This window comes from Bubalus kerabau, chromosome 8 (assembly GCF_029407905.1).
Source record: "Bubalus kerabau isolate K-KA32 ecotype Philippines breed swamp buffalo chromosome 8, PCC_UOA_SB_1v2, whole genome shotgun sequence".
In the NCBI taxonomy this organism is placed as follows: domain Eukaryota; kingdom Metazoa; phylum Chordata; class Mammalia; order Artiodactyla; family Bovidae; genus Bubalus; species Bubalus kerabau.
This window is the reverse complement of record NC_073631.1, coordinates 49,442,257-49,456,526: the sequence shown is the minus strand read 5'-3', so window position 1 is coordinate 49,456,526 and position 14,270 is coordinate 49,442,257. Positions and strand designations below refer to the sequence as shown.

The window sequence follows — 14,270 nt, the reverse complement described above, 5'->3', positions numbered from 1 at the left end:
ATTCTGCTTTTTGTTTCTATGAATTTGATTACTCCAGTTATCTGATATAGGGTAGAATCATACAGTATTTGACTATTTGTGACTGGCCTATTTCACTTAGCATAATGTCCTCAAGGTTCCATGTGGTAGCATGTGTCAGACTTCATTCTTTCTTATGACTGAACAATATTCTATGGTATATGTACACACCACACTTTGTTGATGCAGACTTGGGTTATTCATACTTTTTGTCTGTTGCAAATAGTGCTGCTGTAAACATTTATGTACAAGGATTTGTTTGAGTAGCTGTTTTCAGGTCTTTGGGGGTATATACCTAGGAAAGGAATTTCTGGGTCATGGGATAATTCTGTGTTTAACTTTTTGAGGAACTGCCACACTGTTTTTTCATAGTGATTAAACCATTTTACATTCCCACCAGCAATGTACAGGAGTTCCAGTTTCTCCATGTCTTTTATAACACTTATTTTCCCTATTTTTGACAGTTTAATAGGTGTGAAGGAATATCTTGTAGTTTTTATTTGCATTTTTCTAATGACTAGTGATGTTAATCATCTTTGCATATGCTCATTGCCCATTTTTATATCTGTTTTGCAGAAATGTCTGTTGCTCGTGTTTTAATTGGCTTGTCTTTGTGCTGAGTTGTAGGAGTTATTCTGGGTGGTAGACCCTTATCAGGTAGATGATTTGCAAATATTTTTTTCCCATTTTATAGGTTGTCTTTTCACCTTCTTGATAATAATTCTTTGCACAAAATAGCTCTTCACTTCTGGAAGATGTTTTTTGTCAACTAAGACAGTTAGGCAGGGTTATACTATGTACACAGCCAAACCTTTCCTAGTTTGTGGTATCTCTGGTGGAAAAGAATAAAAAGTGTTTCTCTTTCTATCCTGTGCTATGTGAAAAGGCTGAAGCAGTTGACGTAAATATTGTGTGTTTGTGGAAAGTTGGGTTTGACTTTTTAAACTGACACATAACTTAGTTTTTTTATGCTCCATTTCATTCCACAAAAGGTTTGAGAAAGCTTATAATGGATAAGACAAAATGGAGAAGTGTAAGCAGATAAAAATTAGAATCAAAGGAAAAGTAAGTAAAGACTGGACAGAAGAATGTCATTGGATATTTCTAGATGGAAAGAAAATGCATAGCAGTTGCTGTAGGATTATGGGTGATACGAAGTCTTTTTCACTGTATGTGATGGTTTTTATTTTTTCCCCAATTAGTACACATTAAAAGGGATAACGTTTTACTACATTATTATTAAAATTCTGAACACATTTTTCAGACTTGCTGCCTTCTTTGCACTGATACATGATCCATCTTCATGGTTTTATCTGCTTCCTGCATTTGTGTTCAGTTCATCCCTCTTCCCTGAACTTCAGTTGGCTTGACTGCTCAGGAACCACGACCACCACCACCACCTCAGCCCCCTCCCAAAATCCTGTCTCAGTCATGGACTCAGCAGGTGTCATGGACCCAGCAGGTCTGAGATGTTCCAGTTTTATTTTCCTAGCCTCACACTTTACATTTCTTTACATCCGAAGTGTCAAGCTGCAGCCTGGCCTCTCTGCCTTTTTCCCATTTGGCTCAGTCCTTCTAGTCAAATAGCCCTGGGGAAGAAGACTTCCCTGACCTCTTGGACTATTTCTCTTGCAGACTCAGGAGTCTTTTCTCACTGCTTCATGCCCTCTACCTGCTCTGTTACTGCACTGACCACAGTGTTCATGGCGTTACGTCTGTGTGCTTTTCTCCTCCACTGAATGAGGACATAGAGTGAGATTCAGTGCTTGTCCCCCTGCCTAGTAGAGTATGTGGTGCAAGGTTGGCACCATGGAACCATGCCTGTCTATTAAATGAATAAATAAGACCTACACTATCACGTGGAGAAGGAAATGGCAACCCACTCCAGTATTCTTCCCTAGAGAATCCTATGGCCAGAGGAGCCTGGTGGGCTGCTGTCCATGGGGTCGCGCAGAGTTGGACATGACTGAAGTAACTTAGCATGCATGCATGCATTGGAGAAGGAAATGGCAACCCACTCCAGTGTTCTTGCCTGGAGAATCCCAGGGACAGAGGGGCCTGGTGGGCTGCCGTCTATGGGGTTGCAGAGTCGGACATGACTGTAGGGACTTAGCAGCAATGCTATCATGAGGTGAAAAATGGTGCTTGTGGGTTGGATCACACCTGTGGATGTGTTCATGTGCCTGGCAATGCTTGGAAGCTTGAGGTATTTCACATAAAAATTCCTTATTTCTGTATTCTGAAAAAATGAGACTTTCTGGCCACCCTGCGTCTACATTCTTTTATGATGGCTGTGCCCTAGACCTAGGTTGTGGTTTGTGCCCCTTTTAGATGGTCTGCCATAGTCCCACCCTGCTCATCTTACAGGAGCCTGGCTGTCCCCTTAAGACATTTGGGCTTAGAGCTCTGATCTAGTGGATGGATGGATGCTATAGAACCAGACCTCTCTACATCTGTCTCTGGTTGGTCTGTTGGTAGAAGGTAGACAGCAGTTATTTTGAAGTTTTGGTCTTTGGCATGTTTCTTCAGCTTTATACTTCTTTGAGTTGGTTAAGGATACTGCCTAAAACTTTGATACATATATACACAACTAAAACAAAAGTGCAGATGGATTGACTTTCCAAGGACATTAGCAGAATAACTGTGCTAATGACACAAGCTTGAATAAAATGAAGTGTTTTGCTACTGGGAAAGTTTATCATTCTGAAATTCCTAAATTCGTCTAGAACTTTTGATATGTAATCTGTACGCTGCTCTATGGCTTTTTGGTTAAACTTTTCTTAAACGTTCAAGAAATATTTATGGACTTGCCTGGAAATATCTTTAATTTATGAAATTAGAGATGGAATTTTGTTATTTTTGTTTAGAATTTTAAGACATTAAGTAAATTGTTTTCTCTGTGACTATGCAAAATTTATGTGCAACTTTTGGGGAGACGTGGTCAATACTTCTCATTTTTTAATATATATTTTTATAGAGCTGTTAAGAAATGCTTTTTTTTGTTTTCTAATATTTATTTATTTGGCTGCATTGGGTCTTAATTGTGGCACACGGAATCTTCTTTGCATCATGCGGGATCTTTCTGTGTGGCACATGTATCCGCTGGTTCTGGCTTGTAGACTCAGTAGTAGTGGTGTGCGGGCTCCGGAGCACACGAGCTTCAGTATTAGTGGTTGTGACTCGCTGGTTTAGTTGCTTTGTGGCATGTGAGATCTTAGTTCCCTGACCGGGTATCATACTCATGTGCCCTGCCTTGCAAGGCAGATTCTTTACCAGTGAACCACCAGGGAAATCTCCTCTCCTTACATTTTTATAGGAGACTGATCACAAGCCAAGTAATTTGGCCTGAGGAAATGGGGCAGTGCTGAAGGGCTTTAAGCAGAGCTGTAGTGGGATCTATTTGCTGTTTTTGAAACTTGACTGCAGCAGTGATGGATGGAAGGTTCAAGAAGTGTGAGGCATCAGGGGCAGGGTTTCTGGTGGGGGAAGAAATGGTGAGGGCTCCAGCTAGAGGGAGGGAGATTCCTCCTGTTTATTTTTGATGAAGTTTTAAGTAGTTAGGTTAATTTTGCAACTCTTTTTCAGATAAGATGAATGAGTACTGGAAGTAGGTGACCAACAATATCCCCTTAATAGCTCCCATGCAGATTGAATAAAAGAAAGGGTGAGATCATCTCATAACTCTCTTGAGGAAAAGATTCTTTTAGTTAAATAAGCAGACACTCATGATTACCCTTTTCTGCCCTCTGATACATTCAAGGTATACACGCCAAGTGCTTTAGACACTCCAGACGGGGTTCTGGTAATAGGAAGTGGTTACTGGTACCAGTCACCAAGCTGCAACCAGCCTAGTAGTTTAAGAGAAGAGATACTGTGTGGATTTCACTTATGCGATTGGCCATTTCCCCTCTCTTTGCTGCTGTTCCCTCAACTGTACCTGGGGATCCTAAAAGTATCTACCTCAAAGCGTAGTTGCAAAGACTAAATAAATTACTACATATTAAGTGTTTACAATAGTGTTGTAAGTAGAAATATTATCATAGGAATTATGTTAAAAACAGAAAAATACTGTTGGGTTGCATTACAGCCTTTTAGTTGGTCATCAGAATGAAGATTAATGTCCATACAGTTAGAAGTTTGTATATGTCCATCATCCACCTCCTTCACCTATTGATTGCTCTTGAAGTTCTAGTAATACAGCACTTTCCATATAAACAAGATGAACATTTTACATGTGAAAGCAGCCAGCATGCCCTGGAATGGGTTTTCGAGAGCTCTGCCACCCCATAGCCCTGTGAGTGGTTCTGAGGGGGAGTGGAAGGAGTACTCAGGTGCCATCTCAGTCTGTTTCACAGTTAGTTGTTGGTGAAAGGCCAGGGCTTGTTTCCTGCATATTTTTAAAATGCCCTTGATGCAGAATTTTTTTTTTTTTTAATGAAAACAGTATATAAAGTATTATGACCTCCAGGCAGAGCAAGAAAATCTCTAACCCCTAACTTGTAACTGTGGGGCATATTCAGGTGATAAGCCCACAACTCTTAACAGTGAAGCTGTTGACTGATACGTATTAAGGCCTTCTATTTGCCAAATGCTTTTGCATGCATTATTTTCTGTCATCCTCACTACAATTTTGAGATAGGTATTCTTATTATCTTCTCTTTTTGTAGATGATGATTAGGGATAGTAAGTAAGTTGAATTTTAGGTGCTGTCATTCAAGTCCAGGCAGTTGACCGATATTCTTAATCATCGTTGTATATACCCTTCATTGTTAAAATATTATCACAACTATAAAAAATAAAGCATTCTGATTATCAGATCAGATCAGTCGCTCAGTCATGTCTGACTCTTTGCGACCCCATGAATCGCAGCACGTCAGGCCTCCCTGTCTACCACCAACTCCCGGAGTTCACTCAGACTCATGTCCATCGAGTCAGTGATGCCATCCTGCCATCTCATCCTCTGTCTCCTTCTCCTCCTGCCCCCAATCCCTCCCAGCATCAGAGTCTTTTCCAGTGAGTCAACTCTTCGCATGAGGTGGCCAAAGTACTGGAGTTTCAGCTTTAGCATCATTCCTTCCAAAGAAATCCCAGGGCTGATCTCCTTCAGAATGGACTGGTTGGATCTCCTTGCAGTCCAAGGGACTCTCAAGAGTCTTCTCCAACACCACAATTCAAAAGCATCAATTCTTCAGCGCTCAGCCTTCTTCACAGTCCAACTCTCACATCCATACATGACCACAGGAAAAACCATAGCTTTGACTAGACGAACCTTTCTTGGCAAAGTAATGTCTCTGCTTTTGAATATGCTAGGTTGGTCATAACTTTCCTTCCAAAGAGTAAGCGTCTTTTAATTTCATGGCTGCAGTCACCATCTGCAGTGATTTTGGAGCCCAGAAAAATAAAGTCTGACACTGTTCCTACTGTTTCCCCATCTATTTCTGATTATATTTATAGTCAAATACAGAATATTTAGAAATGTAGAATAAAGGAAAATCCTCATCGTCTTACCACTTAAACAATGACGTTGAATATAAATTTGATAGCTAAATGATGTCTGATTTGTGATCTCCAAAGAAGATTTAGCTTCCAGACCAGGGACCGGGCTTGATAACTCAAGAGCTTTGTTGTAGCAGAGTTTTATTAAAGTGAAAGAGGACATTGGAAAGCTTCTGACATAGACATCAGAAGGGGGACGGAGAGTTCCCCCCTTGCTAGTCTTAGCAAGGGAATTAGACACTTTTTAAATTGGTTATTACAATAAATCAAAAGAAGGTCTCAAGGTCTTACTAGACTCACTCCCACAATTTACATTTTAAGATGACAGGATGAGAACTAACAGTAGAAGAAAGATCTTACCAGACTCACTCCCATAATGTACATTTTAAGATAACAGGATTCAGTTCAGTTCAGTTCACACGCAGTTGGTTTCGACTCTTTGCAACCCCATGAATCGCAGCACACCAGGCCTCCCTGTCCCATCACCAACTCCCAGAGTTCACTCAAACTAATGTCCGTCGAGTCGTCTGAGATGCCATCCAGCCATCTCATCCTCTGTCGTCCCCTTCTCCTCCTGCTCCCGATCCCTCCCAGCATCAGAGTCCTTTCCAGTGAGTCAACTCTTCTCATGAGGTGGCCAAAGTACTGGAGTTTCAGCTTTAGCATCATTCCTTCCAGTGAACACCCAGGACTGATCTCCTTCCGAATGGACTGGTTGGATCTCCTTGCAGTCCAAGGGACTCGCAAGAGTCTTCTCCAACACCACAGTTCAAAAGCATCAATTCTTCGGTGCTCAGCTTTCTTCACAGTCCAACTCTCACATCCATATATGACCACTGGAAAAACCATAGCCTTGACTAGACGAACATTTGTTGGCAAAGTAATATCTCTGATTTTCAATATGTTATCTAGGTTGGTCATAACTTTCCTTCCACGGAATAAGCGTCTTTTAATTTCATGGCTGCAATCACCATCTGCAGTGATTTTGGAGCCCAAAAACTAAAGTCTGACACTGTTTCCCCATCTATTTCCCATGAAGTGATGGGACCAGATGCCATGATCTTCATTTTCTGAATGTTGAGCTTTAAGCCAACTTTTTCACTCTCCTCTTTCACTTTCATCAAGAGGCTTTTGAGTTCCTCTTCATTTTCTGCCATAAGGGTGGTGTCATCTGCATATCTGAGGTTATTGATATTTCTCCCGGCAATCTTGATTCCAGCTTGTGCTTCTCCAGCCCAGCATTTCTCATGATGTACTCTGTGTATAAGTTAAATAAGCAGGGTTACAGTATACAGCCTTGACGTACTCCTTTTCCTATTTGGAACCAGTCTGTTGTTTCATGTCCAATTCTAACTGTTGCTTCCTGACCTGCATATAGGTTTCTCAAGAGGCAGGTCAGGTGGTCTGGTATTCCCATCTCTTTCGGAATTTTCCACCTTTTATTGTGATCCACACAGTCAAAGGCTTTGGCATAGTCAATAAAGCAGAAATAGATGTTTTTCTGGAACTCTCTTGCTTTTTCCATGATTCAGCAGATGTTGGCAATTTGATCTCTGGTTCCTCTGCCTTTTCTAAAACCAGCTTGAACATCTGGAAGTTCATGGTTCACTTACTGCTGAAGCCTGGCTTGCAGAATTTTGAGCATCACTTTACTAACGTGTGAGATGAGTGCAGTTGTGCAGTAGTTTGAGCATTCTTTGGCATTGCCTTTCTTTGGGATTGGAATGAAAACGGACCTTTTCCAGTCCGGTGGCCACTGCTGAGTTTTCCAAATGTGCTGGCATATTGAGTGCAGCACTTTCACAGCATCATCTTTCAGGATTTGAAATAGCTCAACTGGAATGCCATCACCTCCACTAGCTTTGTTCGTAATGATGCTTTCTAAGGCCCCACTTGACTTCACATTCCAGGATGTCTAGCTCTAGGTCAGTGATCACACCATCGTGATTATCTGGGTCGTGAAGATCTTTTTTGTACAGTTCTTCTGTGTATTCTTGCCACCTCTTCTTAATATCTTCTGCTTCTGTTAGGTCCATACTATTTCTGTCCTTTATTGAGCCCATCTTTGCATGAAATGTTTCCTTGGTATCTCTAATTTTCTTGAAGAGATCTCTAGTCTTTCCCATTTTGTTGTTTTCCTCTATTTCTTTGCATTGATCGCTGAGGAAGGCTTTCTTATCTCTCCTTGCTATTCTTTGGAACTCTGCATTCAGATGCTTATATCGCTCCTTTTCTCCTTTGCTTTTCGCTTCTCTTCTTTTCACAGCTATTTGTAAGGTCTCCTCAGACAGCCATTTTGCCTTTTTGCATTTCTTTTCCATGGGGATGGTCTTGATCCCTGTCTCCTGTACAATGTCACGAATCTCATTCCATAGTTCATCAGGCACTCTGTCTATCAAATCTAGGCCCTTAAATCTATTTCTCACTTCCACTGTATAATCATAAGGGATTTGATTTAGATCATAGTACCTGAATGGTCTAGTGGTTTTCCCTACTTTCTTCAATTTAAGTCTGAATTTGGCAATAAGGAGTTCATGATCTGAGCCATAGTCAGCTCCCGGTCTTGTTTTTGCGACTGTATAGAGCTTCTCCATCTTTGGCTTCAAAGAATAGAATCAATCTGATTTCGGTGTTGACCATCTGGTGACGTCCATGTGTAGAGTCCTCTCTTGTGTTGTTAGAAGAGGGTGTTTCCTATGACCAGTGCATTCTCTTGGCAGAACTCTATTAGCCTTTGCCCTGCTTCATTCCGTACTCCAAGGCCAAATTTGCCTGTTACTCCAGGTGTTTCTTGACTTCCTACTTTTGCATTCCAGTCCCCTATAATGAAAAGGACATCTTTTTTGGGTGTTAGTTCTAAAAGGTCTTGTAGGTCTTCATAGAACCGTTCAACTTCAGCTTCTTCAGCATTCCTGGTTGGGGCAAAGGCTTGGATTACTGTGATATTGAATGGTTTGCCTTGGAAACGAACAGAGATCATTCTGTCGTTTTTGAGATTGCATCCAAGTACTGCATTTCCGACTCTTTTGTTGACCATGATGACTACTCCATTTCTTATAAGGGATTCTTGTCCACAGTAGAAGATATAATGGTTATCTGAGTTAAATTCACCCATTCCAGTCCATTTTAGTTTGCTGATTCCTAGAATGTTGACGTTCACTCTTGCCACCTCCTGTTTGACCACTTCCAATTAGTCTTGATTCATGGACCCGACATTCCAGGTTCCTGTGCAATATTGCCCTTTATAGCATTGGACCTTGCTTCTATCACCAGTCACATCCACAACTGGGTATTGTTTTTGCTTTGGCTCCATCCTTCTATTCTTTCTGGAGTTATTTCTCCACTGATCTCCAGTAGCATATTGGGCACCTACCGACCCGGGGAGTTCCCCTTTCAGTATCCTATCATTTTGCCTTTTCATACTGTTCGTGGGGTTCTCAAGGCAAGAAAACTGAAGTGGTTGGCCATTCCCTTCTCCAGTGGACCACATTCTGTCAGAACTCTCCACTATAACCCTCCCATCTTGGGTGGCCCCACAGGGCATGGCTTAGTTTCATTGAGTTAGACAAGGCTGTGGTCCGTGTGATCAGATTGGCTAGTTTTCTGTGATTATGGTTTCAGTGTGTCTGCCCTCTGATGCCCTCTCGCAACACCTACCGTCTTACTTGGGTTTCCCTTACCTTGGTCGTGGGGTATCTTTTCACGGCTGTTCCAGCAAAGCACAGCCACTGCTCCTCACCTTGGACGAGGGATATCTCCTGACGGCCATTCCTCCTGACCTTGAACATGGAATAGCTCCTCTCGGCCCTCCTGCGCCCGCACAGCTGCCCCTCCTTGGACATGGGTAGCTCCTCTCAGTCGCCGCCCCTGACTTTGGGCGAGGAGTAGCTCCTCTCAGCCACGCTTCTGTGCCGTCTGTCGCAGCCGGCGCGCTTCTGCGCGGTCAGTCGCAGCTGGATTAGTCAGATGGTTTTCCAGGAGAAACTGTCTTCAAGGAGGATACATTGATGTTATATAATCCTTACTATGGAATGTAGAAAAAAAAGTTTGTCCTTTCCTCCTCCTTGAGAATTCCAGACCCCTATCTCCTCATTCTCAACATTCAGAAAACGAAGATCATGGCATCCGGTCCCATCACTTCATGGGAAACAGTGGAAACAGTGTGAGACTTTATTTTTCTGGGCTCCAAAATCACTGCAGATGGTGACTGCAGCCATGAAATTAAAAGACTCTTACTCCTTGGAAGGAAAGTTAAGACCAACCTAGATAGCTTATTCAAAAGCAGAGACATTACTTTGCCAACAAAGTTTCGTCTAGTCAACGCTATGGTTTTTCCTGTGGTCATGTATGGATGTGAGAGTTGGACTGTGAAGAAGGCTGAGCGCCGAAGAATTGATGCTTTTGAACTGTGGTTTTGGAGAAGACTCTTGAGAGTCCCTTGGACTGCAAGGAGATCCAACCAGTCCATACGGAAGGAGATCAGCCCTGGGATTTCTTTGGAAGGAATGATGCTAAAGCTGAAACTCCAGTACTTTGGCCACTTCATGTGAAGAGTTGACTCATTGGAAAAGACTCTGATGCTGGGAGGGATTGGGGGCAGGAGGAGAAGGGGACAACAGAGGATGAGATGGCTGGATGGTATCACTGACTCGATGGACGTGAGTCTCAGTGAACTCCGGGAGTTGGTGATGGACAGGAAGGCCTGGCGTGCTGCTATTCATGGGGTCACAGAGAGTCAGACACAACTGAGCGACTGATGTGATCTGATCTGATCTGATCTCCTCAAGAGCCCCATACTCCTCTCTGCTCCTTGGGAGGAGAGAAGAAGTCCTTCTGGATTTCTTATCAACCTGCCTAGGAATTGACTCTCAAATTCATCTTGATTTCTGTGTTGCCTCATATTTACTGATATTTATTAAAGATTTCTGCGAGGCACTGTGCTGTAGCATTGTACAGGTATGCCTATGGTATTTATCCTCAAGGAGAGTCTTTTTAATAAAAATATAATGTAAAAAGTGAGATTCAGGGGCTGCCAGTGGTGGAGGGGCTGGGGTGGGCTGCAGTGCATGGGGTCGCTAGGAGTCGGACACGACTGCGCGACTTCACTTTATTTTTTCACTTTCATGCATTGTAGAAGGAAATGGCAACCCACTCCTGTGTTCTTGCCTGGAGAATCCCAGGGACAGGGAGCCTGGTGGGCTGCCGTCTGTTGGGTCGCACAGAGTTGGACACGACTGAAGCGACTTAGCAGCAGCATCAGCAGCAGCAGTGGGGCGGCTGAGGGGCAGGGTGGGGGCAAGAGTGGCCTTTTTGCCTCATTGTGCCCTAATGCCACCTGGACACTGTGGTGGCTGCTGGCACCATTAAGATCTGGACTTGGGAGCATGTCTTTGACCACCCATAGGAAATCGTTACAACAGCTGCAACACAGAAATACCCAAACCCTATGAACCTGAGTGTGATTTGAGTTGATGTACTAGACAGACACATAGATCCCTCTGAAAAGTTGCATAGCCATGCGCTTCTCAGCACAGAGTAGGGGCTGCTTTCCATTGTGAAATTTATTATTGGTGCAGCCAGAACCAAAACATATGTGCAAGAACATTCTATAGTGGATGCCATAGAGAAAACAGTGGAACTTAACTCTGCAAATATTTCATTTACAAATAAGGTTTCAGTAGATGAGAGATTTACATACAAACCACATCCTTAAGCTCCAGAAAAAGCTATTTTGACTCAAGAAGCCATAATTACTGTGACAGGAGTCAGTTTTGGCAGTTACCTTGAAGAGCTGATGGCAAGTTCGATATCGTCCAACGCTAATAAAGGCCAAGAAGCAATGGAGTGTTTAATACATAAATTAAATGCTGAAATTGAGGAATTGACAACTTTGGCAAGAGGAAGCATACGGACACCAATGGCGTCAGCAGCATTTGTGGAGAAATGATTATGAAAGTTGATATATGACACCTAGTTTCCCGGGTTTCTACAATCTGACAGTGTATTTATTTGTTATTTAAAAAAACACAACTCTATTTTAGGTGGAATTTTTTAAAAAATAAGCTGAAGAAAAGCTATGTGACTTGATTAAAACAAAGATGTGCAGGGATCAGTTGAAATTAGTTTTTTCTGAAATGACTGATTTTGAGGATTCCAGTTATTTATGCTGAAATTTAACAATTTTTGAAAAGTATACTTGGAAATTGGTATTGGCAGATGAAACCTGCATAAGGGAGAATTTTAAAGCTTTTCATGCGTTGAAACTCTACCTCACTCTGGACCACTCCCAGAACCAAGCAGAGTCCCCTCTGCATATGCACGACCACTGTGCTGTGGTAAACTTGGAGAGCTTACCTGAGGGAACTCACTTTTAAAGGAGAAATTGTATCATTTTAAAAATACATTAAAAAAATAAAAATATATTAATTGTATAAAATAATTTGTTCTGTTCTGTTACTGCTGCTGCTAAGTCACTTCAGTCGTGTCCGACTCTGTGTGACCCCATAGGCAGCAGCCACCAAGCTCCCCTGTCCCTGGGATTCTCCAGACAAGAATGCTGGAGTGGGTTGCCGTTTCCTTCTGCAATGCATGAAAGTGAAAAGTGAAAGTGAAGTCGCTCAGTCATGTCTGACTCTTAGCGACCCCATGGACTGCAGCTTACCAGGCTCCTCCGTCCATGGGATTTTCCAGGCAAGAGTACTGGAGTGGGCGCCATTGCCTTCCAGTGGAACCCCATAGATGGAGGCTAATGGACGCCAAATTGCCATTGCCTTCTCCTAAACCACCATTAAAAACGACAGTGTTTTAATTTTGTACTCGAATAACATTTTTGGAGTAAAAATAATCACGAAAGTAATGACTCCAACAAAAGTGAAAAAAAAAAAGGTGAGATTTAAATAATACTTTGAAACAACAGGAGAAAAAAAAGATAGAATACGCCTTTTGGCAAATGGATGGCACTGCCAGTGAGTGCTGTAAGGGGGTAGGAAGCTTTTCTCGTCTTTTTGTTCTTATTGGTATTTGTAGGAGTCCTAAGTCACCAGCTTCATAGACTTAAGTTCTAAAGTAAAGCACTTTGGACTCTGTGGGAGAGGGAGAGGGTGGGATGATTTAGGAGAATGGCATTGAAATGTGTGTAATATCATATATGAAACAAGTCACCAGTCCAGGTTCGATGCATGATACTGGATGCTTGGGGCTGATGCACTGGGATGACCCAGAGGGATGGTATGGGGAGGGAGGAGGGTTCAAGATGGGGAACACATGTATACCTGTGTTGGATTCATTTCGATATATGGCAAAACCAATACAATATTGTAAAGTTTAAAAATAAAATTAAAAAAAAATAAAGTAAAGCACTTATTATACATTGGAAACTGATTCTTTATGCTTGGTTTTGATTTATCGTTTGTTTATCCTTTTTAAAAGATCATAAAAATTTTTTTTTTAAACAATAAGACCTTCTTGCATGAAGAAAAGCCTCTTTGTATTCACCATGGCAGATGTAATGACATCTGTACTTCTAAAATTTTCAGTAGTAAGACTACTATAGCACTAAAATTAATTGCTTCAGTTGATCCCCCCTTTTCCCTACTGGGGAAATAATGCTTAACTCTGCCTCCAAGATAGTTCATGATCTCTTTTACATTATATGGTCCAGCCCTTACACTAAAATCTCCTTTTGAGCTGAGACCCTTTTGTTTCCAGGCCATGTTCAGTTGCACCTGCCTGATATTCAGATCTCTTTTTCCAGTAAGCATAGAGGGAAAGGCTTATGTTCCTTTTTTCAGAGCTAGAATGGTATGATGATTTGACACCTGACCATTAATTTACATTTTGCATTTCTGTAATCACATTGTGTTCCAGCATTTCTTTTTTCAGTATCGTAACTGTTGATACATCTCCCCCTTCTTAGTATTATTTTCTTTTAAGTAAATGTTCCTGTGATAGTGTTTTAATTTTAATCCTGTGAAATTTCTGACTTTGTTCCTCATTTTCTTCTTAAAAGTTGTTTTCTACTTAAGTTAGAGATGTATACAACATTAAAAATGCATCACAGCTAGAGACATTTGTAAATGAATGTTTTGGTTAAATGCTTTTCCAGCTGAAGGGTGGCATCTTGCCAGCCAGAGGGCGGCAGTTAGCCAGCAGTCTTTCTACATGACTGTTTCTTTTTTTTTCTTTGTTCAGGCAGAGTAGTATCTTGCTTCTTTAAGGGTAGAAAACTCTTGTCCTCTTTCCTCCATGAGATTTTAAATCAATGTTTTTTTGCTTGGTTTAAAAGAGTTGACCAGATGATTGTGGTGTGGTCTCCTGAGGTTAAAATTTCTATCTAAACAGTTTGGTTCTAGCAATATGTCATATGTAATAATAATAATTCATAGTTGTTATGAGTTTCATTAATGTTTTTAAACTTTGGTATTTTTGGTAAATGTATTTGAAGACAGACTGAGAGTACAGAGATAGATGACCTTCTGTGGCCTGATGAAGTCCTTTAAAAGCCTAAAACACTGCCTCTTTTTCTCTCCCTACAAGCTGTAATCTGATTGTACTGAATTGCAAACTAAAGAAAAGAAACCCGGCACAGTTCTCATCGTTGCCTCTGGCTCTTAAAACTAAATAATGTATGGATCTTGGCGAGAAGTATTCTGATTTTTGGGGGCCCCTCTTTTGTTGGTTCTCTAAGCATGTTAAATGAACAGAAGAATGGATTAATAAAGCATAAGAATGAGGAAGAGAGCATATTTTATCTGGAA

At 41.5% G+C, this 14,270-nt stretch overlaps 1 protein-coding gene and 2 pseudogenes across 13 annotated transcripts in view; all 3 read left to right on the top strand.

Moving 5' to 3' along the window:
- The window catches only part of LOC129658792 (PRELI domain containing protein 3B-like), a 41,256-nt pseudogene extending 29,288 nt beyond the window's left edge, over positions 1-11,968 (top strand).
- The window catches only part of SRPK2 (SRSF protein kinase 2), a 248,944-nt gene that overhangs the window by 62,893 nt on the left and 171,781 nt on the right, over positions 1-14,270 (top strand). The gene's annotated exons all lie outside the window — the stretch shown is intronic.
- Positions 1-14,270, top strand: part of LOC129659108 (60S ribosomal protein L23a-like) — a 147,654-nt pseudogene that overhangs the window by 62,363 nt on the left and 71,021 nt on the right.